We start from the raw sequence: 23,358 nt of genomic DNA on the forward strand, positions 1-23,358 counted from the left end.
CAGACCACGCGCGTTACTTCGTAGCAGGGTAGAATGAACCGAAGCAAAGTAGTTCAGGGCAGACCTGTTAATGAGACAGTAACTGTGCATATTACAAGTCCTAGCATGATGAAATTAGTAATCGCACGTAGCACTCATAAACCTTTTAACTATATTGACCGAGGTTTACGAACATGTAAATGACAAGTTCTGTGTTCGCCAATAATTTTGCAACTACCCAATATCTGCACAATTTATGTGAGACATGTTGTTGTTTTTGTGGTCTTCAGTCCTGAGACTGGTTTGATGCAGCTCTCCATGCTACTCTATACTGTGAAGCTTCTTCATCTCCCAGTACTTACTGCAGCATACATCCTTCTGAATCTGTTTAGTGTATTCATCTCTTGGTCACCCTCTACGATTTTTACCCTCCACGCTGCCCTCCAATACTAAATTGGTGATCCCTTGATGCCTCAGAACATGTCCTACCAACCGATCCCTTCTTCTAGTCAAGTTGTGCCACAAACTTCTCTTCTCCCCAATCCTATTCAATACATCCTCATTAGTTACGTGATCTACCCATCTAATCTTCAGCATTCTTCTGTAGCACCACATTTCGAAAGCTTCTATTCTCTTCTTGTCCAAACTATTTATCGTCCATGTTTCACTTCCATACATGGTTACACTCCACACAAATACTTACAGAAACGACTTCCTGACACTTAAATCTATATTCGATGTTAACAAATTTCTCTTCTTCAGAAACGCTTTCCTTGCCATTGTCAGTCTACATTTTATATCCTCTCTACTTCGACCATCATCAGTTATTTTGTTCCGCATATAGCAAAACTCCTTTACTACTTTAAGCGTCTCATTTCCTAATCTAATTCCCTCAGCATCACCCGACTTAATTCGACTACTTTTCATTATCCTCGTTTTGCTTTTGTTGATGTTCATCTGATATCCTCCTTTCAAGACTCTGTCCATTCTGTTCAACTGTTCTTCCAGGTCCTTTGCTGTCTCTGACAGAATTACAATGTCATCGGCTAACCTCAAAGTTTTTATTTCTTCTCCATGGATTTTAATACCTACTCCGAATTTTTCTTTCGTTTCCTTTACTGCTTGCTCAATATACAGATTGAATAACATCGGGGAGAGGCTACAGCCCTGTCTCACTCCCTTCCCAACCACTGCTTCCCTTTCATGCTCCTCGACTCTTATAACTGCCATCGGGTTTCTGTACAAATTATAAATAGCTTTTCGCTCCCTGTATTTTACCTCTGCCACCTTCAAAATTTGAAAGAGAGTATTCCAGTCAACATTGTCAAAAGCTTTCTCTAAGTCTAAAAATGCTAGAAACGTAGGTTTGCCTTTCCTTAATCTAGCTTCTAAGATAAGTCGTATGGTCAGTATTGCCTCACGTGTTCCAACATTTCTACGGAATCTAAACTGATATTCCCCGAGGTCGGCTTCTACTAGTTTTTCCATTCGTCTGTAAAGAATTCGCGTTAGTATTTTGCATCCGTGACTTATTAAACTGATAGTTCGGTAATTTTCACATCTTTCAACCCTGATTTCTTTGGGATTGGAATTATTATATTCTTTTTGAAGTCTGAGGGTATTTCGCCTGTCTCATACATCTGTGTGAGACATATCATCTGGCGAAATTCCGTTAGAGCGTGTACACTAGTATTCTGTCACATGTGCGTTTTTATAAAGAAATCGGTTCGCAGTAGAGTGTATGCGTGAGTTCGTAGTGGCAGCGGTATGCAAGAGACCGCTTTCCTCCTGAGCCTACACAAGTTTGCGAAACACCAGTGAGCGCAGGGGGGAGCGGCAGTGCGGAGTGCGGAGTGCCCTCTGTGCTGGGGGAGCCACCGCAGGCGCAGCGCAGCCCGCGCGCGACCGCAGCCGAGGTCTGCAGCGACAAGTGGACGGCGAGTCCACCCCCCGCCCCCCCCCCCCCCTCAGCCTTCTCAACTTTGCGACGTACGAGCGCCGCCACACACGGACGCCAGGCCCGTCTGGGGGCGCTCACCTCGAAGGGTGCGGCCTGCGGAACATACCATCCAAACTACAAGTCTGCTTTCCAAAACAGTTTCGACAGCCACAAACTTGCTCGGAACTACACAGAAAATAAAATAATAAAAAATGAAAAAATCGCCATCAGGACATATAGTGTTAATACCGTGTAACACCCCCTGTAGCCTTGAGAATATCCCCAATTCAGTGAAGAAGAGAGTCCGCAGATGAAGGGGATCTAGACTCGTACTGTAACACGATAGATTAGACACTACATACCTTTTGTTGAGTCATTTTGCTTTCTGTTTTGTTCAACATTCCATTGTTGAGCTTCCATAAATGTTGTTTGATTGAATCGATAACAAAAAATTATATACTTCTTTCTTCGTAAAAAAACTTTGATGTCTCGATAAAATACTGTGCAATGTATTGTATCTATCATTTAAATTCTTTATCTCATTTGGTGGGAACAAAACTTGATTTACATAATTGTAATTTTATTTAAATAACTTTGTGTAGAACAACCAACATGTGCAAATAATATGTTTTATTTAAAATGTTTGTTTCCTGTTATGGAAACTGCTGACCTTCACTTAGGGTTCTTAGTTATCTTGTATGTAAAAGGTGGTGTGGTTCCCCTCGGGAACGGAACTGTGTAGCGCGCGCAAATTGTGGTTGGCGTGGATAGAAAGGTGGAACCAAGAGTCAGTCCGGGACGAGCTACCAAACTGTCAACTGCTCACGTAAAAGATGTATATTGTGCTGGTGCCGAGTCTGTCCGTGCCGCTTTCCAATGCGTCGGATGGATGAATAAAGAGCTGGAACTATTCTGCCACTGCTTTCTATCATCGTCACCAAAAAATGACAGAGTCCAGCAATTCTACCTGCAAATCTATTTACCAACACGCAATCGCCATCACAGTGCGCAATCGTTGAAAAGGAACCAAAGAATAGTAGAAATGTATGGTGAAGGATCACCTCACTGGATATTTTAGTGTACCTAAATATACGGTAACTTATACTCGAACTCTTATACCTACCTTGATTTTTTATCCCTCTGTCACATTTCCACTTAGGGTTCTTCCCATGTTAAAGTGATTACCGAGTGTCCTTATTGAAAGAACATTAAAGCCTAGTGTTTTACTATTTAATGCCTCTTGAACGAAGTAAAAAGAAAGTTAAAGTTAACGTGGCAAGAGAATGATCTAAAGTACATGAAGCTTGCTGAAAATAATTTTTCTATTAAAACTGCTTATTAATATGTTGTTGCCAACTTCAAAATTAAAAGTTCTTAAAAATGAGGCTTATAAAGGTTTTGCTTAGTAAATGATCACGTTGCTGCCTGTTGTAAATCGCAAAAGGTGAGTCAGTATCTCACAAATATATCAGTCTTGTGTCTCACTGTAGTAAAAGTTGAAAACTGCAGTTGTGGAAAGTTACATACTCATGCTTGCTAAGCACTTGTTTCTCTTGTGTGTAGAAAGTGCATATTAATGGTGTAATAGGATCCACAGTGTATCCTTTATTCTCATGATAAATAACAATTAATAGAAAGACCACTACCTATGAAAACCGTAACTTCTTTTATTTAAAGTTCAGTGAGAAATTGCTTGTTAGAGAAATACATTTAACTTTCATTCTAAATAGAAAAGTATTTAGCTAAGAGAGAATTAACCTATGACCATTTCATAATTTTGCAATGAACTACATTTACAATTTTTTGTCAGATAGGAAAATGTTTGAAAAGCAATATTAAACCGATGTCAATTTACAATTCTACGGTCAATATTAATAGTAACGTTATTGAGACCATTTCGTTTGACTAAGTCCTCAAAGTAATAGTGTGTTTCGTTATCTGTTATATTTACGCAAACAGTTTGTTCTGATCTGTTAACTCCAACCTTAACGTGAAGATACTGTGTTCAAGTGCTAGAGTTCATAGCACTCGCGTGTGGCAAAGTATAGGTTGTGTTTGTCCGTTAAAGTTACTCATACTTATTTTCCTGAACAAAAATGTATAGTCCTTGTTGCTTTGATACTGATTGAGCCGTAGCCAATATGCAACAAGGTGCTTATGCTGATTGTAGTATTCGGTCAACAGAACTCGGAGATGACTAGGAGTGTGTACCAGTTGATATAAACGACTACTAGAAATGACATAAGGAAAACGGTCATCAGTCTTCTGGCTGGTTTGATCCGGCCTGCCACGAATTCCTTTCCTGTGCCAACCTCTTCATCTCAGATTAGCATCTGCAACCTACGTCCTCAGTTATTCGCTGGATGTATTCCAATCTCTGTCTTCCTCTACAGTTTTTGCCCTCTACAGCATCTGTTACCATGGAAATCATTCCCCGATGTCTTAATTGATGTTATACCACACTGTCCCTTCTCCTTGTCAATTTTTTCCACATACTCCTTTTTCCTCCAATTCTGTGCAGAAATTCCTCATTCGTTCCCTTATCGGTCTACCTAAGTTTCAACAGTAGTTTGCAGCAGCACATCTCAGACGTTTCGATTCTCTTCTATTCCGGTTTCCCACAGTCCATGTTTCACTACCATACAATGCTGTTCTCCAAACGTACCATGGAAATCATTCCCCGATGTCTTAATTGATGTTATACCACACTGTCCCTTCTCCTTGTCAATTTTTTTCACATACTCCTTTTTCCTCCAATTCTGTGCAGAAATTCCTCATTCGTTCCCTTATCGGTCTACCTAATTTTCAACAGTAGTTTGCAGCAGCACATCTCAGACGTTTCGATTCTCTTCTATTCCGGTTTTCCCACAGTCCATGTTTCACTACCATACAATGCTGTTCTCCAAACGTACATTCTCAGAAATTTATTCCTGTAATTAAGGCATATGTTTGGTACTAGAAGACCACTCTTAGCCAGGAATGCCCTTTTTGCCAGCGCTAGTCTGCATTTGATTTCCAACTTGCTCTGTCCGTCATTGGCTATTTTGCTACATAGGTAGTACAATTCCTTAACATCATCTACTTCGTGACCCTCAATGCTGAAGTTAGGTTTCTCGCTGTTCTCATTTTGCTACTTCTGATTAGTTTCGTCTTTCTTCGATTAACTCTCAGTCCATATTCTGTACTAATTAGAATGTTCGTTCCATTCAGCAGTTCCTGAAGTTGTTCTTCACTTTCACTCAGGATAGCACCGTCGTGTCATTGATATCCTTTCACCTTGAAGTTTAATTCCACTCCTGAACTTTTCTTTTATTTCAATCGCTTCTTCGATGTACAGATTGAACAATAGAGGCAAAGACTACATCTCTGTGTTACACACTTTTTAATCCGAACACTTCTTGGCCGTCCGCTGTTATTATTCCCTCCTGGCTCCTGTTCATATTGTATATTACCCGTCTCTCCCTATAACTTACGACTATTTCTCTCAGAATTTCGAACATCTTGCACCATCTTACACTGTCGAACGCTTTTTCCAAGTCGACGAAAGAAAATTAGTGCGGTTCAAAATAGCGTAAGTAGACTCCTCATTTTCCTGAAGCAGCAGGTAGTGGTGGGGGCGTAGCCATGGTGATTGACTGACGTTGTTGCTGCTGCTGAATCACGATCTGCAGAGCTGTGCTCCTGCTGTTCTTTGTGCTGCTGATGAAGCAGTGACAGCTGTTTTTGGTGCTGTTCCTGTTGAACTGAACATTGTTGTGTTGTAGTGGGAGCTGTTGCTGCAATATTTCCAGAAATTTGGGATCCATAACACTGGCACTAGGAGAAAGCATATCGTCGCCACACGATAGGGTAAACCTCGTCACCATTATTATGTCTGCTCCTGATACGAACCCGTAAACCGTAAAGAAAGCCAAGATCACTGTGAGCTGAACACGGAAGGAACAACAATAACGTTAGCAAGAAAGTCCATGTCTCTCACCACTTCGGTATCCGAACAGCAGCTAGGCGTCACGCCTCAGGTGCCGATTATCAGTCGCTAACTGTAGTACTTCCGAGCCGCTATCGATCTCGTCCTCTGTCGGGGCCATTAAAATTCGTAGAATTAGTTGGCTAAAAGATACTGTTCATACTGCAAACTGTAGGCCGATCATTCGGCGTTCTTCTTCAGGCTACGAATTTTTCACATTTCTAGTAAACAACTTCTGACATTTCAATTTCATCTATATGGTTCCTTATGTCACTTTAAATCCCACATGCACCTCCAGATCTTCCTCGTAATTTAAAGGTTGGTAATCTCGACATTTTACGCACTGTAAATTTTCGGTCGCCAAATCCATCGCCCTCAACATCATTGAGATTCTCCACTCTGAAGTCACGTGTTCTTCAACGTAATGGAGCCATAGATTACATGATATCATGCTACTCTTGTTCTATTATGAGATTCCATTCCCAAAATCGTGTTGGCAAGAGAAAATGCATCTCCCCTATTGTAATCAATGAAAAGAAGACACCAAAAAACAAAGGCCGATCAGAAACTGGCACGTAGCACACTATAATTCGGATATAATAATTCTTGTTTCCTGTTGTTTCAGGTAAGCTACCATCCGTGATTTCCTACATCAATCTGCAGTGCATGAGTATCTCTGCGAGTCCAGGTGGATACCTAAGGACAGGAATTCATAGTAAGTACCCACACGTCTATGGTTATTATACAGTTAACAGGCGAAATGCCTTTCGATGACTTCGGAGATTTCGGCGTGGTGACTGCAGCATACAGTATTATTTATATCCATTCAGATTGTTGATTGTAACAACAGGAAAAACCTTATCTAAAATGACAGGTGCATCATCAGAATGTATATCAAAGACACAGGTATGGCGACTGGATCTGTGTTAACAGTAGTCGAACGACTGGGATTTATAAAACTTTGTTTGACGAGAAAAATAGTGTGGATCACGTTCTACGAACTGTTACGACACTTTAGATATAATTACGCATTTTCAGAACAGTAAAATACTGGACTATTGCTACCACCGGTGGTAACAAATGGTCCTTTATTTTAGTATTGAATCTGAAGCTGCAAGTTGTGAAACGAATTGTGGCCACATTCTTTTAGAGCAACGGTGTCGCACGAGATACGCGTAGACTATATCGAACTGGGGATAAGTTATTCGTTGACTAATATCCTTCTTATATATGTTAAAAAGTAACGGACTCAAGGAATCCCCTCGTCGCAAATTTTTATAGACGGTTCTGGAAATCAGTTGTCCGTCAGTTGTTTTTAATCTTACGATCATGTAGTTTAGTAAATGCAGCCACCAGTTGATTGTCTTCAGTGGCATAGCCAAATCACAAAGTTTTTCATAATATACAAAATGTCTGCATCGCCGTATGCGTCCTTTCGATCTAGAAATACAAATCTGTCACAAGAGTGATCTGAGGCTGGATTTTTCCTCGGTTTGAGAAATAGTATCATTTTGTTTAGTCTCCAAACCTCAGGAACATGGGTATTTTGATCTACATTTTGGATAAGCTCGAGGAGAGTGACCTTTATTTTGTAGGAGAGATTGAAAATCATAGACTACGAAATTCTGTCTGTGCCTGACAGACAGTGATACAAGACATCCTGTTGTGACGTGTAGTTAGGTGCAAATCCTTGCCGGGAGCTCAACGTATCAAGAGAACTTCGTGGCACAAACGTTGGTGCAACAGGTCCATGAATAGCTCTGGGTAGTCCTTACTTGCCTCGACTGTATTAAACCCAAACTTGATTCTTTAAAGAAATTTACCCTTCTCTAGTGTGTTTGTGCTGAAACATCCGGTCCACATTCTGAACACTATTTAATCCAGCCTTCCTTTCTCGCAATGCGTATGATCTTTCTTTGGTTGACCTGTCTTCTTTTTCATTTCTGTAAAATTATTATGTGCTTGATTTATTTTAAATATCTTGATTGAAAGCCGGGACTCATGATCACATGAGAACATTCTGAAATCCGCCATAATTTCCGGTAGGTATATCAACTGTTAGCCGACTTGCTCATGGGTGGGTTTTTAGGTACAGCTGTTATAATTGCATTCTCAAAGTGGGTGTATCTACTTCGAAGGTCCTCGTAGGATGTATAAAAGTAAAAACACTTATTTAATCTTGTTTGATACCCATGCCACTAAATACGCTCATAGCTGATCTCATCATCCCATGCGTATTCTTGTCGGAAGGATATTTATTTTATCATAAAGATTTTAATAAGATGGTGGTCACTGCATGTAGTGTCAGTGAGTGATCCCCAGCGGCATTTTAAGAATAACGCTGAAGCTGCTAGTGACGCTCACAAATAATGTGATAATTATTACCATCTGAGGAAGGGTACTAGGTGCTTGAAACGGGGAAACTGGCTGCCGATTAATTAGCAAACAGTAATACAGTTGCTGATGATGTATAGAATACTAGAGAGTAGTGTAATATCCGAGGAGGATGGTCTAGTAAGATAAGGTTTTTAATGTTGAGTGAAACTAGATGTGATTGAGTGAAAGACTTTGCTAGTTCATTTCCTGAGAAAATAGTTTAACTTGTCGTCCCACATGCTACTCTGTGCCTTGAAATCTCCTGTAAGCACGAATTTCTTCAGTAGCTGCTGGAATATAAAGTGTGGTGTCACCGCCAGACACCACACTTGCTAGGTAGTAGCCTTTAAATCGGCCGCGGTCCGGTAGTATACGTCGGACCCACGTGTCGCCACTGTCAGTGATTGCAGACCGAGCGCCGCCACACGGCAGGTCTAGAGAGACGTCCTAGCACTCGCCCCAGTTGTACAGCCGACTTTGCTAGCGATGGTTCACTGACAAATTACGCTCTCATTTGCCGAGACGATAGTTAGCATAGCCTTCAGCTAAGTCATTTGCTACGACCTAGCAAGGCGCCATTATCATTTGCTATTTATCTTGTGATGCATGTACTGTCAGACCGATGTTCACCAATTATGGATTAAAGTTAAGTATTCCCGTAGCTACGTACGTTCTTTGCTACTATAACTTCCTTTACCTGTTCCAGACCTCACGCCAGCCAGCGTGAGCTTAAACGCGTGCCTTTCGGCTTCCTCTCCTAGTGGCTTGGCTGTCTTGCCAAGTCACAACATAAAGAGTATAAAAAATTCGGTATACAGAATTTCCCGTTGTTCAGAGGAGATAAAAATGATTTTTATGCTAAAAGAGTATAAAGAGTATAAAAAATTCCGTATACAGAATTTCCCGTTGTTCAGAGGAGATAAAAAGGATTTTTTATGCTAAAAGAGTATAAAGAATATAAAAAATTCCGTATACAGAATTTCCCGTTGTTCAGAGGAGATAAAAAGGATTTTTTATGCTAAAAATGCCACAAGAGCACCGTAGTGCACGGTAGTGATGTTCAGAGGTGATGTTCAAACTGCCGCCTGATGAATATTGTCGCTGTAAATGTCGTACTCTTACATATGTGTGCAACTGGCATCTGCGACCTAATAACTCTCGAAACAGATGTTTTACGAATAATGACTGCATCTTGAGCCAAACTAGCTCCTTTGGAGAGTCATCAGTGCCTCGTACACCAAACGTTTCATCTCCTCAATAAAGAAGTATTCCATGGGAGTGCGACCGGAAGAACCTGCTAGCGACGGAACTGGTCCATCCCTCCCTGGGGAAACGATTGTCAAAACTTTCTTTCACATCGGTAGCATAGTGTGCTAGGCGCCCCTCTTATTGGAACCATATTCGTTAGCTCACTCCTAACGGGACATTCTCCAACATTTCTAGTAGTTCTCCACGAAGAAAGATGCATTAGTTTCCCTCCACCGAGCGTGTCAGGCGCTAAGGTACCCTGTTTCACGAAGAGGGCCACCAAGTCTTTGACATGTGACGTTGATTTGGTAGTTCTTGGAAACTGTCCTGCATACAGGTGCTCTAGCCGCTCCACTGTTGCATCTAGACCAGTCAACGAAGACCAAAAATAGTCGAAGGGGGAAAAAACTCGTGATGTCAAGTTTTGCAAAGAGGTAGGGAGAAGGGCCGTGAACAGAATGCTGAAAATCTCGACCGGTGTGGTGTGAGACTGGGAGTAGTGATGCGTTTAAAGGTCACATTTTAAGGTTTTTCTTGGATAACTCGAAGAAAGCAGAATCTAGCAAACAACAACGTTAAGCTGTATCAGATTTTCTACAGATAAGTTTATGAAGTATGTGCTGCTAGTTAGCGCTAAGTATAACGCCCTCACAACTAACGTTACCCTCTGGGAGGAATTTTGAAGTTTGACCGTCTGTTTCCCTAATGGACAGAGGGTATCTAACATGAATTTCATGTAAATAGCAATTAGTAGAAAGACTGAAAGACTTTAATTTTGTGAGTAATGGAAGTAGTAAAGTTCACGTAAACGATATACTAAACGATCGGCAGCCTAATTAGGCATAATACAGTGAAACATTAAATTTAAAGAAAAATGAACATGAATTGCTGAAGAGACTTCCATTAATGCTCCTTTTTAAACAGTGGAATGGATACACACAACTAACGACCGAACTGCGTAGTGGTTAGCAGTGGATAGCTTTTTACACAAACCAAAGAACGTAGAGAACTAAATAATACTTCGCTCATAGTAAGAAAAGTTAGTATTGCAATCATTAACTAATTAAGTACTAATTTTACATCAAGATGTTACTAAAGACACACTGGGCTGAAATTGGGCTTGGAAACAGTTCTGATTGCAGCTAACACATACGTACCACAAATGAAATTAAATAATCCTACACCTATACTTATTATGCCTTCATTATTAGCACTGTCACAGATTTCTTTTAATAGCAACAAAAAAATCTTTAGTTTGACTTTCTCATAGTGATAAAGAATATAATGGGAGCCCTTACATTACACTAATGTGGATTTCTAACTCCACTCGAATTTGTTTATATTTCAACACTATATAGCAATTTACTCAATTAACGTTTTCAAATAATATTTCAGTAATTAGTTCCTAGTAATAGTCACAACAAAGTTAAGTTTCATGAAAGTTCAAATTATGTGCGTCTTTCTTTGTCTGTAAAGCAGGTGGTTTAACAAGCATCATTTATACACTTTAACACTGAAACTTTGGCACAGTCAAAGTAGAAACAAATCACTGATTGTTCAGAAATAGGATACTTGGTCTTTAGCACGTTTAGGATAGCACCTTGCATAGGCTTCATGATCAGGGCAATTTCAAAGTTCAAGCACATATTTTTATCACGGAAATCATTACTGAAAAAACCGACAAATGAACTGGACCATACTAAGATACATATCTGATTTCCTGTAGTCAGGGGAGCTGTGGCGCAATAGTGGCGGCAAGCACGTGGCGGCTATCTGGTCTCACCTCTTGTAGTTTAAGGCTCTTTTCAAATTTCTTCTTGGCGACGTATTAATTATTTCAGAGCCATTCCATAATACAAGAGCACTATATTACAGCCGGAACCACATCCGAGGCAGTTTCAACATAAATCAGCTTCCGAATGCCTCACTTGGCATCTACGGTGTTGACTGTGCTACTGCTGTCCACTGACTGCATAATGTGCTCTCTCTCTCTCTCTTGCCGCCCAGATCGACCGCCAAATCCACATTTTCTCGCGCGAAGCCCCTTCTGCAGCGGAGCGGTTCCCTACATCTTTTCTTTACACAATCCAACTTCCCTAAGTATGAATCAGTATTCAAAGTGCAATTTCTCTCTTACGAGCATACATATTTTATAAAGTTTCATTATTTTTAAATATTATTAAGTTTTTATACTATATACTTCACAAACTTCCACTTCCCTCAGATAATTCAAAGATCTTAACTAGTGCAGAACAATCACTTCAAAGTTACATACACATAATAACATTGTATAAACTACTTACAATCGATAATGGTGTTACAAGTTCTATTAATTTTTTTCCTCTAGGATTAATAGTTTTCGCGTTTCAGGAGATGAAAGAATAGCAGATTATTAAAAATAGTGGTTTACTGGTATACAATGATTTATGTGTATTGTTAAATTAAGTGATGTAAGAACAAATATTACACGTTTGTAGCACGTCTAAGTGCAGTAAGGCAGTATTAAAGGATAAACTGTGTTCTAAGGTGTAACCGGGCGGTGGGGAGAGGGGTACGAGAGATGGTAGGTCGCCAGACTGTAGTCACACTCTTCGCCCGTTCACACGTCTGCAAACTGGAGAGAGAGCAGGTGATATCCCACTCTGTCTACGCAACTACAAGAAACAACTACAGGATGTTTCACAAAATTATACTAACTCTCCACAACGTGTCTTACGGAGTCGCACTGTGCGGACATGCCAAAGGGTATTTATTTTCCACAAAGTGCATTAATACTACACTGAATGGAACTATGACTTACTAATGACACTAGCACAAGAAACGCATAGGGACAGAATCTCTGCACAGTGTTTGTACTGATGGATTCTTAGTCATCCTGTGCGGCAGCTGTAGCGTTCTTCCGGAAAAGGCAGCCTCCCTCACTACGAACGCTGCTCCGTTTTCAGTTTGCAAACAGACTGTAATTTCCCAGCATGTGTTGTTCAGTTCACTTACATGAGTACACAACCTACTGAACTCGGGTCTACATAGTGAAGCTTCAGTTTATTAACTGAGTACATGTTTGCAGTTGTTAGGTAACCTATTATGTAAAAAAAAGCTCTACTGTTGTGGCTGTCAACTATCTACAACACTGAGGAGCTTGTCTCGAATGTGACATGCTGCGCATATGTACTGAACGTGATCAGTCGCATTCCATCAGACATACAGCACCTTGCAATATATACCGTGGATGTGCGCTAAGGGCCTACACTCAGCGCAGCCCACTGTACTTGGGAATTCATAAATTGATGAGATTTACGCAGTGTACCAGTAAAACAGTTAATGTTGAGAGAAGTGTAGTTACTTTATTCGTCATTCATTAATTCACCACCAAGTGTTTACAATTACACGGCTTTACAGCATGCTATCAATGACAGAGAACAGGAAGGTGCCATATTTATCAATCCTATCTTTTTCCCCCAACGCTACATGCGTCATTCACAATATCAGATTTACGTATTAAACACTTCTCATCCATTGTTGATAGGAACATATACATAAAGGGTCACTAAGCAATTGCAAATATGTACTGAACTAAAAATAACTCCACTATGCAAACACGAGCTCAGTCAAGTTATGTTGTCTACTCCCATAAAAGGGCTGGACAGAAAATGCTAATGAGGTATAGTCTGTCGGAAGCTGTGGTGGAAGAGTATTACAGCTGCTGTAAAGGATTACTATGAATCAGTTTTCCTCCTAGCAAATGTAGAACAGTGTGCATAGTTTTAAATAGAGTCCGTCCGTATGCATTTCTTGTCATACTTGTATTCCATATACTGTTAAACAAACACCGCCACGCATGTCTGATACAACGTCACCATTGATGCATAAGGCGAGCTGCGGGGGCTTGGTATAGCTTTGTGAAACACCCCATCATTGTTTATTGTCACGTAGTGGGGTGGATTGAGTGGGTGTCATTTACACCATCTTCAGTTTGCAGGCATATGAAGGAGTGTAGTGCATCCAGCGACCTACGTTTCTTCGCACTTCTACCTCTTCTCCCCATCCCTGTACTGTTTTTACTGCCAAATTCAATTTAACCCATAATATGACTCTTCCGCAATTAGACGTGCCGCACATTTGTTGTGAACAGACTTCATGTAACAGTGAACACAGATTTTGCACCATTAAAACATTGTTTTTAAAAATATGCGATTTTCCGCCTCCTGTAACGTGGAAACTATTAGTCCTAAAGAGAAAAAAAGTAATAGGACCTTTTCTGCAGGAACTTTGATGTAGTTTAATTGCGTTCCGGAAAACGACCCGTCTCGCCCACGCCCTACCAGTGGGGATTTTTAGTATATTTTTCATGGCCCTCACCTCTACCACTCTTCAAAAATTTGCAACTACACTAATTTTTTTCTTTAATTTTCCTTCACTGACTTCACTATCTGTGCCTCCCAGTAAATGAGATGAATGTCGGCTAACTTTATTTCAGTATAACCAACTATCAAGAAATTTTCATATAAACACAACGTCAACCAAATAATGTAATTATTTATTCAGCAATCCAGCGACTTGGGCATTGCTAGCAGTACTGAGGACCTACTGTTCCTAGCAGCATGGTGTAATGTGTTACGAATCAGATTCGGATGCATATGAAATAGTCAAATGCGTAGAAACGGTGCACATAAGACTTTTAACGCAACTTTTACTCATACAGCTGGCCATTTTCCTTCATTACTACCGTCATCCTACGAGATTACGGTCTACAGCCTGGCTTGCTCACGGTGATGTTCTTAAACTATGTAGCCTCATTGTCTTGGTACTTACGACAGCATGTCATTGCATGACTGCAGCTAATAATGCTTTCCAATGCGTATTCACCACTTTTTCCCCTTTTGAACGATCTGAATATGGTTGTGGGTAGCAACCGAAACTAGATATCGTACTTCAATTGTAATAGAAAGACTGCGGTCAATGCTTTAAGCTTTTTACTTATAAAATTACTAATAAACTACATTAAACCATCATCTCCTCCCTGACAATGTCAGAGTTCACTAACATTTGAGTCATATAGGAAAAGTGTAATAACTCAACAAATTAAAATTTTTACACCCTTTATGTAACCTTGTGGCTGCAGAAGCTTAGGCATGAGGAGAACAGTATACAGCTGTTACATCTGAAACGTCTTGTTGTACCGACAAAGTATCTATGGTAGTTTCATTTACCTGTGTACTACGAGAAGTGCAGATTAAATTTTCTTTCATTACAACTGAAACCCCCCCGGCACTCGTCATGTCTGTCCTCTCTAAAAATATTTAAAACTTTTTCCTTATCGGTTAACCAGGTTCTAGAAATGATTGCTGTACTGACGCGCAGTTCGGCTTTTACCTGCAATCAAGCCGTTCCATTTATGTCTAAGGTGTCTCGTTTACAATAATAACAGGGAAATCACTTCCGTTCTTCCGTAACCCATCGATTGATCTGACTATGCTGCAATCGCGCAGATTTGTGAAGCTAGAGAGACAGAAACTGGCAGTAGAGTAGGATATAATGTGCAGCAACGGTCCATCGACAGATGATTACATGAAGCAGTACAGGCATCTAGGAAGCCGATTTTGGTGTACATTCTGTTAGAACGAGTTCAGCACCACATATGAAGCAGTGTGATTAACCCTGACTCTGCACTAGTACGTCGTAAAACCGGACGCAGTTTGCAGGACTGAACCTCATATCTCGAACCATACAAGGAAACATATTCTGTAAACTTTTGAGACCTTTATGTCACCCGAACCTCCAACGTAGACCAGCACGTAACTTTGCACTTTGCTACACGTTTTTCGTACTCTTTTAGTTTTATCTATTGGAAAGAGGGGCTTTGTAGATGCTACTGTGCTCTTAATATTGTAACCTCATCGATGTTGTGAATAATTACGTGTTCAAGCCCATGTGTGCAGGTACATAACACTGCAGTTGTTTCTGTCTCATTAATGATGATGTCATAAGTGAATTAGCAGTATTCGATGACCTGAGTTTAACTCTTATCCTAGTCTTTCCTGCTATATTGGTACCAGTAATTTTATTTTCCCAATCGCTATTTTTTAAAATAAAAGTCTGGCTACAAAAGTATGATGAAGTTCTACCAGATTTTGGGATTTACTCTCAACGTAAACGTCATACGCATCATCATCGGATGATCATAAGTATTGTTTCTGGTAATATTAAATGCACCCCTGTCCTGTACTAGCGGAATCGTACGGTTACAGCTGTTCTACATCTACATCTACATCCATACTCCGCAAGCCACCTGACGGTGTGTGGCGGAGGGTACCCTGAGTACGTCTATCGGTTCTCCCTTCTATTCCAGTCTCGTATTGTTCGTGGAAAGAAAGATTGTCGGTATGCTTCTGTGTGCGCTCTAATCTCTCTGATTTTATCCTCATGGTCTCTTCGCGAGATATACGTAGGAGGGAGCAATATACTGCTTGACTCTTCGGTGAAGTTATATTCTCGAAACTTCAACAAAAGCCCGTACCGAGCTACTGAGCGTCTCTCCTGCAGAGTCTTCTATTGGAATTTATCTATCATCTTCGTAACGCTTTCGCGATTACTAAATGATCCTGTAACGAAGCGTGCTGCTCTCTGTTGGATCTTCTCCATCTCTTTTATCCTCCATATCTGGTATGGATCCCACACTGGTGAGCAGTATTCAAGCAGTGGGCGAGCAAGTGTACTGTAATCCTCTTCCTTTGTTTTTGGATTGCATTTCCTTAGGATTCTTCCAACGAATCTCAGTCTGGCATCTGCTTTACCGACGATCAACTTTATATGATCATTCCATTTTAAATCACTCTTAATGCCTACTCTCAGATAATTTATGGAATTAACTGCTTCCAGGTGCTGACCTGCTATTTTGTAGCTAAGTGATAAGGGATCTATCTTTCTATGCATTCGCTGCACATTACACTTGTCTACATTGAGATTCAATTGCCATTGCCTCCACCATGCGTCAATTCGCTGCAGATCCTCCTGCATTTCAGTACAATTTTCCATTGTTACAACCTCTCGATACACCACAGCACCATCTGCAAAAAGCCTCAGTGAACTTCCGATGTCATCCACAAGGTCATTTACGTATATTGTGAATAGCAACGGTCCTACGACACTCCCCTGCGGCACACCTGAAATCACTCTTCCTTCGGAAGACTTCTCTCCATTGAGAACGACATGCTGCGTTCTGTTATCTAGGAACTCTTCAATCCAGTAAAAATTGGTCTGAAAGTCCACACTGGATCAAGTGTAGCACGAAGACTTGCCGGAATCCAGAAATTGGCAACACTGTTAATTTGAATGAAACTACTCCTACAGTTTTCTACAATTAGAAGCTTTCGACCACTCTGATCATATTCAGTAGTTTCGAGCTTCATAGAAATAACTGTAGCAGAGATGCCAGTGCTGCAGTCGGTACTCTTACGCACAGTTTAACATGTTGCAGAAATCCCTGTGTGGCGCGGGATCAACAGGGATGGCTGCCTCAGCTTTTATAGAGCCGAGCCACTCGCTGGCGCCTTCCTCTACCGATGCCGACGTTGCGCGAGGCTTTTACCGCATCGACTGCCGCGCGTCGCTGCCATTACCTGCATTACACTGCTCAATGCCATCAGTGTTGACACTCTCCTGCCTGCTGCCGCTGCTGCTATTCTGGCTCCCGCCGGTACTGCAGGGCCGGATGGAATTCTCCAAGAAGGTGGGGCACCAGCCACGGAGGAGTGAGCTGCTGCTTGATCGTTCTCGAAACTGCTGACAATTTCCGGATTCCGGTAACTCTTCGTGCTGCACTTGACCGAGTTGTCGCTATTACTGTGGTTTCGTCTATCTCTGGCGTAATGGAAGTGCATGTTGGGCTGCTTGCTCCTTTACATGCCCGTTGGTTTGTAAGCTGCCGCCATCCTGTTGGACAGTTAGATTATTTACACATACATTCTTCCCGTACACGTTACTGATGCCAACATAGAGTGCCGCGATTCCACCGCTGTCAATTGAACAGTATCTATCGGACATAGCCTTGTATCTTCTTGTGAGTACCTCACTAGCCAGGTTGTTGGTATGAATGTTGCAAGGCAGTAGGAATACGGAATATAATGTGAACTGCACTACTTTCGGTGTTTATTTCCACTAGCACCGAGAAGAAGGAAGTACAATATGTGATCAAAGGTATCCGGTCACCTGGCTGGAAATGACTTACAAGTTCGTGGCGCACTCCATAGCAATGCTGGAATTTAATATGGCGTTGGCCCACCCTTAGCCTTCACGACAGCTTCCACTCTCGCAGGCTTGCGTTCAATCAGGTGCTGGAAGTTTTCTTGGGGAATGACAGCCCATTCTTCACGTAGTGCTGCACTGAGGGTAGGTGTCGATGTCGGTCGGTAAGTCCTGGCAAGATGTCGGTCGGTGAGTCTTGGCACGAAATTGGCGTTCCAAAACATCCCAATGGTGTTCTACAGGATTCAGGTCAAGAATACGTGCAGGCCAGTCGATTACAGGGATGTTACTATAAAAAAAATGGCTTTGAGCACTATGGGACTTAACATCTGAAGTCATCAGTCCCCTAGAACTTGTTGTTGTTGTGGTCTTCAGTCCTGAGACTGGTTTGATGCAGCTCTCCATGCTACTCTATCCTGTGCAAGCTTTTTCATCTCCCAGTACCTACTGCAACCTACATCCTTCTGAATCTGCTTAGTGTATTCATCTCTTGGTCTCCCTCTACGATTTTTACCCTCCACGCTGCCCTCCAATACTAAATTGGTGATCCCTTGATGCCTCAGAACATGTCCTACCAACCGATCCCTTCTTCTGGTCAAGTTGTGCCACAAACTTCTCTTCTCCCCAATCCTATTCAATACTTCCTCATTAGTTATGTGATCTACCCATCTAATCTTCAGCATTCTTCTGTAGCACCACATTTCGAAAGCTTCTATTCTCTTCTTGTCCAAACTATTTATCGTCCATGTTTCACTTCCATACATGGCTACACTCCATACGAATACTTTCAGAAATGACTTCCTGACACTTAAATCAATACTGGATGTTAACAAATTTCTCTTCTTCAGAAACGCTTTCCTTGCCATTGCCAGCCTACATTTTATATCCTCTCTACTTCGACCATCATCAGTTATTTTGCTCCCCAAATAGCAAAACTCCTTTACTACTTTAAGTGCCTCATTTCCTAATCTAATTCCCTCAGCATCACCTGACTTAATTCGACTACATTCCATTATCCTTGTTTTGCTTTTGTTGATGTTCATCTTATATCCTCCTTTCAAGACACTGTCCATTCCATTCAACTGCTCTTCCAAGTCCTTTGCTGTCTCTGACAGAATTACAATGTCATCGGCGAACCTCAAAGTTTTTATTTCTTCTCCATGAATTTTAATACCTACTCCAAATTTTTCTTTTGTTTCCTTTACTGCTTGCTCAATATACAGATTGAACAACATCGGGGAGAGGCTACAACCCTGTCTTACTCCCTTCCCAACCACTGCTTCCCTTTCATGTCCCTCGACTCTTATAACTGCCATCTGGTTTCTGTACAAATTGTAAATAGCCTTTCGCTCCCTGTATTTTACCCCTGCCACCTTTAGAATTTGAAAGAGAGTATTCCAGTCAACATTGTCAAAAGCTTTCTCTAAGTCTACAAATGCTAGAAACGTAGGTTTGCCTTTCCTTAATCTTTCTTCTAAGATAAGTCGTAAGGTCAGTATTGCCTCACGTGTTCCAGTGTTTCTACGGAATCCAAACTGATCTTCCCCGAGGTTGGCTTCTACTAGTTTTTCCATTCGCCTGTAAAGAATTCGTGTTAGTATTTTGCAGCTGTGACTTATTAAGCTGATAGTTCGGTAATTTTCACATCTGTCAACACCTGCTTTCTTTGGGATTGGAATTATTATATTCTTCTTGAAGTCTGAGGGTATTTCGCCTGTTTCATACATCTTGCTCACCAGATGGTAGAGTTTTGTCAGGACTGGCTCTCCCACGGCCGTCAGTAGTTCCAATGGAATATTGTCTACTCCGGGGGCCTTGTTTTGACTCAGGTCTTTCAGTGCTCTGTCAAACTCTTCACGCAGTATCATATCTCCCATTTCATCTTCATCTACATCCTCTTCCATTTCCATAATATTGTCCTCAAGTACATCGCCCTTGTATAGACCCTCTATATACTCCTTCCACCTTTCTGCTTTCCCTTCTTTGCTTAGAACTGGGTTTCCATCTGAGCTCTTGATATTCATACAAGTCGTTCTCTTATCTCCAAGGGTCTCTTTAATTTTCCTGTAGGCGGTATCTATCTTACCCCTAGTGAGATAGGCCTCTACATCCTTACATTTGTCCTCTAGCCATCCCTGCTTAGCCATTTTGCACTTCCTGTTGATCTCATTTTTGAGACGTTTGTATTCCTTTTTGCCTGTTTCACTTACTGCATTTTTATATTTTCTCCTTTCATCAATTAAATTCAATATTTCTTCTGTTACCCAAGGATTTCTACTAGCCCTCGTCTTTTTGCCTACTTGATCCTCTGCTGCCTTCACTACTTCATCCCTCAAAGCTACCCATTCTTCTTCTACTGTATTTATTTCCCCCATTCCTGTCAATTGCTCCCTTATGCTCTCCCTGAATCTCTGTACAACCTCTGGTTCTTTCAGTTTATCCAGGTCCCATCTCCTTAAATTCCCACCTTTTTGCAGTTTCTTCAGTTTTAATCTACAGGTCATAACCAATAGATTGTGGTCAGAGTCCACATCTGCCCCTGGAAATGTCTTACAATTTAAAACCTGGTTCCTAAATCTCTGTCTTACCATTATATAATCTATCTGATACCTTTTAGTATCTCCAGGGTTCTTCCATGTATACAACCTTCTTTCATGATTCTTAAACCAAGTGTTAGTTATGATTATGTTGTGCTCTGTGCAAAATTCGACCAGGCGGCTTCCTCTTTCATTTCTGTCCCCCAATCCATATTCACCTACTATGTTTCCTTCTCTCCCTTTTCCTACACTCGAATTCCAGTCACCCATGACTATTAAATTTTCGTCTCCCTTCACAATCTGAATAATTTCTTTTATTTCATCATACATTTCTTCAATTTCTTCGTCATCTGCAGAGCTAGTTGGCATATAAACTTGTACTACTGTAGTAGGCGTGGGCTTCGTATCTATCTTGGCTACAATAATGCGTTCACTATGCTGTTCGTAGTAGCTTACCCGCATTCCTATTTTCCTATTCATTATTAAACCTACTCCTGCATTACCCCTATTTGATTTTGTGTTTATAACCCTGTATTCACCTGACCAGAAGTCTTGTTCCTCCTGCCACCGAACTTCACTAATTCCCACTATATCTAACTTCAACCTATCCATTTCCCTTTTTAAATTTTCTAACCTACCTGCCCGATTAAGGGATCTGACATTCCACGCTCCGATCCGTAGAACGCCAGTTTTCTTTCTCCTGATAACGACATCCTCTTGAGTAGTCCCCGCCCGGAGATCCGAATGGGGGACTATTTTACCTCCGGAATATTTTACCCAAGAGGACGCCATCATCATGTAATCATACAGTAAAGCTGCATGCCCTCGGGAAAAATTACGGCTGTAGTTTCCCCTTGCTTTCAGCCGTTCGCAGTACCAGCACAGCAAGGCCGTTTTGGTTATTGTTACAAGGCCAGATCAGTCAATCATCCAGACTGTTGCCCTTGCAACTACTGAAAAGGCTGCTGCCCCTCTTCAGGAACCACACGTTTGTCTGGCCTCTCAACAGATACCCCTCCGTTGTGGTTGCACCTACGGTACGGCTATCTGTATCGCTGAGGCACGCAAGCCTCCCCACCAACGGCAAGGTCCATGGTTCATGGGGGGGTCCCTAGAACTTAGAACTACTTAAACATAACTAACCTAAGGACATCGCACACATCCATGCCCAAGGCAGGATTCGAACCTGCGACTGTAGCGGTAGCGCGGTTCCAGACTGAAGAGTCTAGAACCGCTCGACCACTCAGGCCGGCGGATGTTATTGTCGTGTAACCACTCCTCCACTGGCCGAGCATTATGGTGCTCGATCGTGTTGAAAGATGCAATTGCCATCCCTGAATTGCTCTTCAACAGTGGGAAGCAAGAAGGTGTTTAAAACATCTGTGTAGGCCTCTGCTATGATAATAGCACGCAAAACAACAGGGGGTGCAAGCTCCCTCCTTGAAAAACACTACCAAACCATAACACCACCGCCTCCGAATTTTATTCTTGGCACTACACACGCTGGCAGATGACGTTCACCGGGCATCCGCCATACCCACACCCTGCCATCGGATCGCCACATTGTGCACCGTGATTAGTCTCTTCACACAACGTTTTTTCCACTGTTCAGTCGTCCAATGTTTACGCTCCTTACAACAAGCGTGGCGTCGTTCGGCATTTACTGGCGTGATGTGTGGCTTATGAGCAGCCGCTCGACCATGAAATCCAAGTTTTTTCACCTCCCGGCTAACTGTCATAGTACTTGAAGTGGACCCTGACCCTGTTTGGAACTCCTGTGCGATGGTCTGGATATATGTCTGCCTATTAGGCATTACGATCCTCTTCAACTGTCGGTGGTCTCTGTCACTCAACAGACGAGGTCGACCTGTACGCTTTTGTGCTATACGTGTCCCTTCACGTTTCCACTCCACTATCACATCGGAAACAGTGGAGCTAGGGATTTTTAGGAGTGTGGAAATCTCGTGTACAGACGTATGACACAAGTGACAACTAATCAGCAGACCACGTTCGAAGTCCTTGAGTTCCGCGGAGCGCCCCATTTGTTCTCTCACGATTTCTAATTACCATTCGAGTCGCAGATATGGAGTACCTGGCAGATAGTGGCAGCACAACGCACCTAATAAAAAAAACGTATGTTTTTGGGGGTTTCCGGATACTTTTGATTACACAGTGGAGCTCTGCTCATGACGCTGCTGGTGCACGTGTGTCACGTTCAGTTCTATCTCTTTATCACTATCCTGCTGTCAGTTCTGTCTCTTTATTACCATTCTGCCACAATAGCCTCTGTTCAGTCACCACAACAAATAATCCGTAGTTCGACCATAACTTTACACCATAGTGATATTGTGGGTAGGGAATACGTCATGACGTTCTTCAAATATTTAGAAGATGTGAAACACCGCTTACACAGGATGCTCTAAGATTCTCCTTACAGACTTTTAGGTCTTGTAGAGGGGACTGAGTAGACAATATTTTGAACTGGAACATACGTACGGAACCAAACAGTTTACGTGCTACAGCCGTCTGAAAACCTGTTTGCTAGGTTGGTATGTAACATGGCAGTCATCGTGGGAGTTGCTTACGTCAAATCAGCTGATGCCATTTGACGTCTATCCTACACCTCTGACCTGGTTCGAGCCTCATTCACGCGTATGTGAATATTAGAGCAACATGGCTGAGTACACGTTTGTAGAACACACCGACATGATCCTTCTGTATGGCGAGGCTCAGCATAATCGAAGAGCTGCGCGTTGCTTTTATCAAGAACATTTTTCATAATGCCCGACTCCACCCTTTTCATCACAGTTACGCAACATCCTCCAGGAAGTGGTACCTTTACCGTTAGTAGGCATGACTGGTGCTCAAAGGAGGCGTTGCACACTCGAATTCGAAGACGCTGTAATGTATCACAATGAAGGGAACTGATCAAGGAGTAGTCGAGCAATTGTGTATAGAATGGATGTTGTTCCCAGCAACGTCTGTTACGTTATGCATAACCAACAACTACATACATATCACCTCCAACCGATTTCACACCACCCACTGAATTCTGCATGCAGTTTCTG

Source organism: Schistocerca serialis, chromosome 2 (genome assembly GCF_023864345.2).
Source record: "Schistocerca serialis cubense isolate TAMUIC-IGC-003099 chromosome 2, iqSchSeri2.2, whole genome shotgun sequence".
NCBI lineage: Eukaryota > Metazoa > Arthropoda > Insecta > Orthoptera > Acrididae > Schistocerca > Schistocerca serialis.